The following is a 10548-nucleotide window of genomic DNA, read 5'->3' as shown; positions in this document are numbered from 1 at the left end:
CCTTGTATGAGCTGAAAGTTTAGAGGGACGGCCAGGTCTTGGTAGATTTGCAGTGGTCTGATACTCCTTCCATTTCAATATTATCGCTTGCACAGTGCTCCTTGGGATGTTTAAAGCTTGGGAAATCTTTTTGTATCCAAATCTGGCTTTAAACTTCTTCACAACAGTATCTCGGACCTGCCTGGTGTGTTCCTTGTTCTTCATGATGCTCTCTGCGCTTTTAATGGACCTCTGAGACTATCACAGTGCAGGTGCATTTATACGGAGACTTGATTACACACAGGTGGATTGTATTTATCATCATTATTCATTTAGGTCAACATTGGATCATTCAGAGATCCTCACTGAACTTCTGGAGAGAGTTTGCTGCACTGAAAGTAAAGTGGCTGAATAATTTTGCACGCCAATTTTTCAGTTTTTGATTTGTTAAAAAAGTTTGAAATATCCAATAAATGTCGTTCCACTTCATGATTGTGTCCCACTTGTTGTTGATTCTTCACAAAAAAATACAGTTTAATATCTTTATGTTTGAAGCCTGAAATGTAGCAAAAGGTCGCAAAGTTCAAGGGGGCCGAATTCTTTCGCAAGGCACTGTATATGGACGGAATTAATCGAACAAAAGGACCAATTGTGATGTTTATGGGACATATTGGAGTGCCAACAAAAGAAGCTCGTCAAAAGTAATGCATGTTTTATATTTTATTTCAACATTTTGTGTAGCGTCTGCTATGCTAACTCCTTTGTTTACACCTCGTGCAGATGTTCCAGGCTATCAGATAATAGCTTCTTATACTTTCGCCGAAAAGCATTTTTAAAATCTTACATGTTGGCTGGATTCACAAAGAGTGTAGCTTTAATTGAGTAGGTTAGAATTTTATATCATTTTATTTGAATCTGGCACTCTGCATTTCCCCCAGCAATTGGCCAGTACCGTCTCATTTCAACAAGAAATGTGTAGAGTGGTTGAAAAACAACCTAAGTGTATGTAAACTTCCAATTTCAACTGTAGGTGACACTAGGACATGCAACATTTTGTTGTTTATAAGTTAGAACAGAAAAGGGAAATAAGGATACTGTTGCTTTCTCACTTTCCAATGAGCAAATTACTTTAAAAAGGAGAGGAGACATTTGCTCATATGAACACTGCATTAGACTAGAAGTCTGATTATGGTTTGAATTGGACATATACTCAGTTGAGGGTGGTAGTGGATGAGGGGGAGAGTGTTTACATGCACACTAATAATTAGATATTAAACTGATTATGGCAGTAGGCTGAGTATGGAAATAGTCATGCAAATACCTTACTCTGCTTATCTTAATCAGCGGAAGGTCAAAATCAAAGTAAGCATACACCGATTAAAACACCTGGTTTTCTGAGCAATTTTTAAAAATTATTAGGACAAGTAAACCGCTTAATCGGCATTCCAGTGGTGTATTTGTTCTGCGCATGTGTCAGCACTGGTAGCACAAACCTCCCTCTTTTTCATGAGTGACGTGAGTTTGGAAATACTGAAAGTATGCAACTTACAAATGGTTTTCACATAGAAACTTTATACTGTATGTCCGAATCAAATGGACTTCGCAAAAATAACATGGTCACTGTGATAGAATTTTGTGCATTAACAAAAGTCCCATCAGGTAGCCTGATTTCAGAGGCGTTCATGTAAACAGGAAATTGTTGTTCTTAAAAAGCATGATAACGTTTTAAACAAACTATTATATTAGATTAACTATCCACAGTATTAATTTTATTGTGTGCATGTAACCGTGCTCAGTAAGACATATAGAGGGTGTGCGTGTGTCACAGGAGGCTGGTGGCACCTTGATTGGGGAGGACAGGCTCGTAGTAATGTCTGAAAAGGCATAAATGCGTTTGATACCATTACATTCACTCCATTTCAGGCATTATTATGAGCCATCCTCCCCTCAGCAGCCGTGTGTGTGTGTGTGTGTGTGTGTGTGTGTGTGTGTCAAGTTGTCTGGACCCCCTCACTCAACACTCTGTGATCATAAAATGTAAATTGTGACTTTGTAGTCTGGTGCCCTCTGATCTCTCTGATCTTGTCAATGCTCATCATTCAAAGAGCCACACACACACAGGCACTAATCTGCCAGCCAGCCTGATAATGCCCCAGCTAGCAGCTAAACTGCCATAAATACTATAAAAAGTCTTGTCCGGATGTGTATACAATATATATTTTTATGCGTTTCTTACAGCCCCATAGAGGATAGATATTCTAGGAACCCAGAACCAAATCTCATCTGCAGTCTGTTGCGAGAAACTTAAAGGATACAAGTATATTCAGGGTTTGTTCAACAATCATAAGAAGTAAGCTGGAGGTACCAGAAGCCACTATGTCCAAGGAATAGTGCGTGTATGTGCACGTGTGCATGCAGAAATGCTTGAGAGGTTTGTGTGTGTGCTTCATGTCTCAGTTCTCCCACTCTACTCAGATAGGCTTTCTAAAGATAGAATGGAACAATGAATATAATATAAACTCTGCTCTGCTGTTCTCTGAGTTTCAAATGAACTGGTATTCTCTGCTGTTGCATGACTCTAATTCTCTTCTCACACACTGACACTGGCATACACTCTTTCCTTTCCTCTCTACCTCCATCTTTCTTTCTTTCTGTCATGTTCTCACTCCCCACATCTCTCTCTTTCTCTCCCTCCCTTTCTTTCTATCTGTCTCCTCTTCTCTCTGTCTTCATATCTCTCTTCCTCCCTCTCCAGTCCAGATGCTCTGTGCCATGTCTCTCTGATCTGTCTGAGAGATGAGAGAGAGGAGGCTGGCAGGTTAGTGTGTGTGTGTGTGTGTGTGTGTGTGTGTGTGTGTGTGTGTGTGTGTGTGTGTGTGTGTGTGTGTGTGTGTGTGTGTGTGTGTGTGTGTGGCTGAGTCAAGTCCACAGCAATTTATCAGCATGTTGGGAGCAAGCTGTCGGTCAGGACCTTTTCATATCTTCCCTGCTGCTAGAACCTGCTGGGATAACACACACAAACAAGTCCCCTTAACAATATCAGCCTAGCTGACTGTGTGTTCATGACAAAATAGGATTACTGTAGTTGTTGAATAAATCACAACGGGTATTTCTGATTAACCTCTAGCGACGAGCAATCCCGTATCCGGGAGCGTAATCATAGCCTCAAGCGCATTACCATAACGCAACTTTTCCTATTCATGAAAATCGCAAATGAAATGAAATAAATATATTCAAACACAAGCTTAGCCTTTTGTTAACAACACTGTCATCTCAGATTTTCAAAATATGCGTTACAGCCAACACTAGTTTATCATGGCATAATGCTATGCTAGCTCTGCTGGCAGCAGGCAACATTTTCACAAAAATAAGAAAAGCAACCAAATTAAATAATTTACCTTCAAAGAACTTTGGATGCTTTCACTCAGGAGACTCCCAGTTAGATAGCAAATGTTCCTTTTTTCCAAAAATATTATTTTTGTAGGCGAAATAGCTCCCATTTCTTCATCATGCTTGGCTGAGAAATCGACCGGAAAATGCTACAACTATAACGGCAAACTTTTTTCAAAATTGGCTCCATAATATCGACAGAAACATTGTTTAGGATCCATTCTCAAATGTTGTTTAGGATCCATTCTCAAGGTGTTTTTAACATATGTGTTTTTAACATATGTATTCGATAATATATCCGTCGAGGCAGTTGGTTTCTCATAAGAAACGATTGGAAAAATGGCTACCTCAGTATTTTACTTAAGGTTTTCTCCGGGAGACACCATGCGACCACTCGCCCTATATGGTCTCTTACAGCCATTCTCCCATGGAAATGCCTAAAAAGACGTCACAATGCTGTAGACACATTGGGGAAAACGTGGAAAACGTAAGCTGACTCCTAGCTCCTTCACAACCATATAAGGAGTCATTGGAATGAGGCGGTTTCAAAAAATGCGGCACTTCCTGATTGGATTTTTATCTGGGTTTCGCCTGTAACATCGGTTCTGTGGCACTCACAGACAATATCTTTGCAGTTTTGGAAACGTCAGAGTGTTTTCTTTCCAAAGCTGTCAATTATATGCATAGTCGAGCATCTTTTCATGACAAAATATCTTGTTTAAAACGGGAACGTTTTTCATCAAAAAATTAAAAGAGCGCCCCCTATATCCAACTAGATAATGTTATAGTAATCTTTCACTTCCTGATCCCTCTCTCACTGTGCTCCTTGACATATCCTTCTCCACCACTTATTCTTTCTCCCTGATCCCCCTCTTCCTGTCCATCTCCTCTCCTTGATCCCTTTCTCACAGTTCTCTGTCATCCCTACTCCTCTTAGATGCTGACTAGACCACGCGTGCAAGTTCGTCCGTGTGCACCATCGCGCGCATGTTGATTTTGTCCACCCAAACCAGACGCGATCAGGACACACAGGTTGAAATATCAAAAATAACTCTAAACCAACTATATTAATTTGGTGACAGGTTCAAAAGCATTAAGCATTTATGGCAATTTAGCTAGCTAGCTTGCTGCTGCTAGCTAATTTGTCCTGGGATATAAACATTGGGTTGTTATTTTACCTGAAATGCACAAGGTCCTCTACTCCGACAATTATTAAACAGATAAAAGGGTCAACCAAATTTGTTTCTTGTATTCGCTCCTCCTTCTGGCTTCTTATTTGGACTTTATATGGCTGTTGGCAACCCACTTTAAGGTGCATTACCACCACCAAATAGACTGGAGTGTGGACCTCAGTTCATCTTTCAATCTCCCACGTGGGTATATGCTCCTAAAAACCAATGTGAAGATTGTAGAGGCGGGACTAAGCGGTCAATATGTTATTCTCTCTTCCTTAATACCTCCTCTTCTCCTTCACTTCTCTTTCACCCAAATTCCTCTCTACCTATCCCCCTCTCCTCTCACCTGTTCTCTGCTGTGCTGGGAGGCCTGCCTCATTGTGGCGTTGACATGAGAGCTGAGACAATAATCCTTACACATCAACCCCTCTCTCATCCTCCTCTTCTCCTCCTCTCTCTCAATCTCTCTCTCTCTGCATTACAAAGGCCATTCTGTGAGATCCAGACAGCTGGCTGTCAGGGAGTCAAAGGAGGGTTTCTGATCTCACTAAATCCTAACTGCTGTATGAACATTGAGACTGACTGGAGGGGGGATGTTTGGTAGGGGACAATTCCATGTTACAGGAATTACGCTTTGACTTGTTTTTTTTGGCTTGGCAATGTATAGCAACAAAAAAAAAACATTGATTTCAAAGTTTAACAACAAGGACTATGTTTAACAGTTTCCACTGAAATATTTACAAAAAGTAATTTGGTGGAAGAACTGTGCAGATCCAAACTTTGGTAACGAAATTACAGTAAAATGGCTCTTGGGTTTTCATGATACCACAGTAAATATCAGCTTCGAAATAAGAAAGAGATGTCTGCAGAAAGAATGGGATGTTAGCTATGCATGACACCTTGAGTTTGAAAAAATATTTTTTTGTTATTTAACTTCTTGCGTCGAGCAATCCCGGATCCGGGATTCTATTTATAGCCTCAAGCTCATTAGCATAACGCAACGTTAACTATTCATGAAAATCGCAAATGAAATGAAATAAATATATTTGCTCTCAAGCTTAGACTTTTGTTAACAACACTGTCATCTCAGATTTTCAAAATATGCTTTTCAACCATAGCTAAACAAGCATTTGTGTAAGAGTATTGATAGCTAGCATAGCTATAAGCCTAGAATTCAGCCAGCAACATTTTCACAAAAACAAGAAAATCTTTCAAATAAAATCATTTATCTTTGAAGAACTTCACATGTTTTCAATGAGGAGACTCTCAGTTAGATAGCATATGTTCAGTTTTTCAAATAAATATTATTTGTGTAGGACAAATCGCTCCGTTTTGTTCACGTTTGACTATGAAAAAAACCTGTATCCAGTTATAGCCTCAAGCTCATTAGCATAACGTAACGTTAACTATTTATGAAAATCGCAAATGAAATGAAATGAATGTGCTAGCTCTCAAGCTTAGCCTTTTCTTAACAACACTGTCATCTCAGATTTTCAAAATATGCTTTTGAACCATAGCAAAACAAGCATTTGTGATAGCTAGCATAGCATTTAGCGTAGCATTTAGCGGGCAACATTTGCACAAAAACCAGAAAAGGATTCAAATAAAATCATTTACCTTTGAAGAACTTCGGATGTTTTCAATGAGGAGACTCTCAGTTACATAGCAAATGTTCAGTTTTTCCTGAAAGATTCTTTGTGTAGGAGAAATCGCTCCGTTTTGTACATCACGTTTGGGTACCAAAAAACCCCGAAAATTCAGTCATCAAAACGGCGAACTGTTTTCCAAATTAACTCCATAATATCGACTGAAACACGGCAAACGCTGTTTAGAATCAATCCTTAATGTGTTTTTCACATATCTCTTCATTGATATATCGTTCGTGGTAGTCTCCTTTCTCCGGTGAATCGCTTGGAAAAAGACGTGCAGTTAAAGATGACGCACCAATTTCGACGGAGGACACCGGGCAGACACCTGGCAAATGTAATCTCTTATGGTCAATCTTCCAATGATATGCCTACAAATACGTCGCAATGCTGCAGACACCTTGGGGAAACGATAGATAGGGCAGGCTCATTCCTGTCGCATTCACAGCCATATAAGGAGACAATGAAAAACAGAGCCTCAAAAATCCTGCTCATTTCCTGTTTGAAGTTTCATCTTGGTTTTGCCTGTAGCTTCTATTCTGGGGCACTCACAGACAATATCTTTGCAGTTCTGGAAACGTCAAAATGTTTTCTTTCCAAAGCTATCAATTATATGCATAGTCGAGCATCTTTTTGTGACAAAATATTGCGCTTAAAACAGGCACATCTTTTTATCCAAAAATGAAATAGCACCCCCATAGATTTAACAGGTTAACTACAGTAAGTGATGTGGATTTACACCCAGAAACGGAATTACGGTAACTGAATTACATAATGGGTCCCTGAACTATACTACACAGAAATGCATAATTATGGATATGAATGTCATTCTCCACATGTTTCACAAGGACATCACAGCACAGCAGAGCACAGTAAAGTACAGTGCAGTACAATACAGCACAGTAAAGCAGAGTAGAGTAGCGCTTAGTACAGTGCACTAGAGTACAGTAGAGAAAAGTATAGTAGAGTTCAGTAAAGTAGATTGTAGTTCAGTACAGTAGAGGACAGTACAATATACTCTACTTTTCTTTACTGTAGTGTACTCTACTATTGTATTGGACAGTACAGTACTGTACTGTACACCGTATTGTATTGTACTCTACTCATTGTTCTTTACTGTAGGCCATCATTGTAAATAAGCATTTGTTAACTGACTTGCCTGGTTTGTGACTACTATGATTTCCCATTGTAGCCAATTTAGTTGCAGTAGTTTCGTTACAGATTTGTTGGTAATTCCATTCCAGCAATTGGTTGAAGAGCATGCATTTCTTTTCACTAGCATTTAAGAGCAGTTGGAGTCCACTGAAGGAGTGTTGTATGGCATTGAAGTGTCTAAAGAAGGGCTAGATGTAGAATGGTGTCGTCTGTGTATAGGTGGATAAAAGAATCACCCGCAGCAAGAGCGACATCATTGATATATACAGAGAAAAGAGTCGGCCCGAGAATTTAACCCTGTGGCACCCCCAAAGAGACTGCCAGAGGTCCGGACAACAGGCCCTCCGATTTGACACACTGAACTCTATCTGAAAAGTAGTTAGTGAACCAGGTGAAGCCGTCATTAGAGAAACCAAGGCTGTTGAGTCTGCCGATAACAATACGGTGATTGACAGAGTCGAAAGCCTTGGCCAGGTTGATGAAGACTGCTGCACAGTACTGTCTTTTATCGATGGCGGTTATGATATCGCTTAGGACCTTGAGCGTGGCTGAGGTGCACACGTGACCAGCTCGGAAACCAGATTGCATAGCGGAGAAGGTACGGTAGCGGAAAAGGTACACCTGCATGAACCATGAAGAAAAACAAAAGATACAGTGGGGCAAAAAAGTATTTAGTCAGCCACCAATTGTGCAAGTTCTCCCACTTAAAAAGATGAGAGGCCTGTAATTTTCATCATAGGTACACTTCAACTATAAATACTTATTTTCCACCATAATTTTCAAAGAAATTCATTAAAAATCCTACAATGTGATTTTCTGGATTTTTTTCTCATTTTGTCTGTCATAGTTGAAGTGTAGTTGTCATAGTTGAAGTGTAGTTGAACAACTTTTTTTATTGTACCTTTATTTAACTAGGCAAGTCGGTTAAGAGCAAATTCTTATTTTCAATGATGTCCTAGGAACAGTGGGTTAACTACCTTGTTCAGGGGCAGAACGACAGATCTTTACCATGTCAGCTCGGGGATTCGATCTTGTTACCAGTACAACGCTCTAACCACTAGGCTACCCTGTCGCCCACTGTCCCTTTTATTTCTATGGTTTATTACCCCTCCAGACTTAGTCATAGAGGAATTGAATGGAAACACAGCAATGTCAGTAGTAAGAGTGGATAAATGGCAACAGCCAACATAATCACGAGGGAAAAAAACTATAAGCATTTTTACGGCATACCCAATATTTACCCACCGGGGTACCTATACCTGGTGCCATCAGGACTACAGACATGTTGCGGTCATTGGGGTTTATCATATTCATCTTGAAAGAGTGGTGAAGCACAACACATCTAATATTTGCTTCACTCTCTGGGTTATCATACAGAGTGAACATAGATGTTTAACTAGTAGGGGTGGAAAGTCCCATTGTTCCATTGTCTGACGTGAACCGTCAGCATATCATACCATACATTGTCTTTCCATGGTGTTGAAATGTTCAGTGTTTCTGGGTGATACCAGCAAGGTGCTGAACATTTTATTTCTGTTTGAGCGGCTATTTAAGTCCCGCCATGGGACTGCACTGGAATTGGTCAGATTGGTAGCATTCCTGTCATCACCACCTCTGGTCTGCTCTGATCCCTTCAGAGTCCATACCGCAGCTGCAATAAAGACCCTAGCAAGAAAAATATACAAACAGGATACGCAGAGTCTGGTCCTAAACCTTCCATGGCCATCTAGGTCCTCTGCATCGATTCATCCTCTGGTACATCCTCTGGTATTGCACCTTCCTGCTGGTGTGAACCCACACAGCAACTCAGACCTTTATAGCAGTCTGAGTTGTCAGGAGTATCTGGAATGGTCCAGTGCTTCTGGTGGCACGTCTTTTTGCAAAGGTCTTTGATGACCACCCAAAAGCCTGGTTGTAGTTTGTGGAGAAGTCCACCCCTTGGCTCAGGCAAAGCTGCTTTTACCCTGGGAAAAATAGACTTCAGAACATTGTTAAGTGCAGCACAGTAACTTACCATTTGGTTTTCACAGCCCATCAGCATGAGCCTATTTTGTGGAAATGGGGTATTTAGCATTATCTTAGGTCTCCCTGTTAGTATCTCACGAGGTGCTAACCCAGTGGTACGATGCGCGCGTCCATGAATGTACATTAGACCCAAAGGCATTACAATTACCCATGGCAAACCTGTCTCAGCCATCAGTTTCATCAGTTTAATTTTCAGCGATTGGTTGGCTCTCTCAACGAGAACTCCACTGGCTGCATGATAGCTGCAATGTGTCCGCAGGTCAATCTGCAAACTCTCAGAAATATTTTGAATAACACTATTTACAAAATGTGTGCCATTGTCCGATATTAATTTGGATGGCAGACCCCACCTAGGAATGATTTCCCTTCGTAGGTTCTTGGCTACAGCCATAGCTGTAGCATGTGTGCAAGAAAATGTCTTTATCCATTTAGAAAAAGCATAAATGACAACCAGGCAGTACTTATACCCCTGGCATGGAGTGAGCTCAATAAAATCCATCGCAACGTGCTCAAAAGGTCCTTCAGGCCTTGATTGGGCTGACATGGGCATAGGAATGCCTCTGACTACATTGTTATTTTACAATCCTCACAACTCCCCCTTAGACACATGGTCAAAACCATGAGCCAACTTTGCAACATAGGGGAAACGACCGGGCAGAACCGGCAGACCATTAGGTCCTAGCCGGATGGTCTGACCAGCACCAAATTAACACTTATTCTTCCACATGCGAAGCTCCCCAGGACCTGCACTCGATTGCAGATCAGACACATCCTGTAAAGAAAACATATTTTCTACAGAAACCAAGTGAAACCATCTAAAGTGTGGGCGAGATAGTTGCCGCCTTTGCAGCCAGATCAGCAGCAGCATTCCCTTTAGAAATGGGGTTAGAGAAATGAGTGTGAGCTTGACGGTTACAAACTGAAATGGAAGTGGGGAACAAAATAGCCTGCAACAAGTTATCAACCAATGGGAAATTGTCTTACCAGAGGAGGTGAGGAACCCACGCTGCTTCCATAGAGTACCAAAATCATGCACAACCCCAAATGCATATCCTGTGTCTGTGTAAATAGTCACTGTTTTATCCTTTGCCAAAATGCATGCTCTGGTCAAACAAACAGTTCTGCTGCTTGGGTAGATAAATGAGATGGTAGCTTTGCACTTTCTAGGGTAGTGGCAG

Source organism: Oncorhynchus masou, chromosome 24 (assembly GCF_036934945.1).
Source record: "Oncorhynchus masou masou isolate Uvic2021 chromosome 24, UVic_Omas_1.1, whole genome shotgun sequence".
Taxonomy (NCBI): domain Eukaryota; kingdom Metazoa; phylum Chordata; class Actinopteri; order Salmoniformes; family Salmonidae; genus Oncorhynchus; species Oncorhynchus masou.
This window is presented reverse-complemented; position numbering follows the sequence as displayed.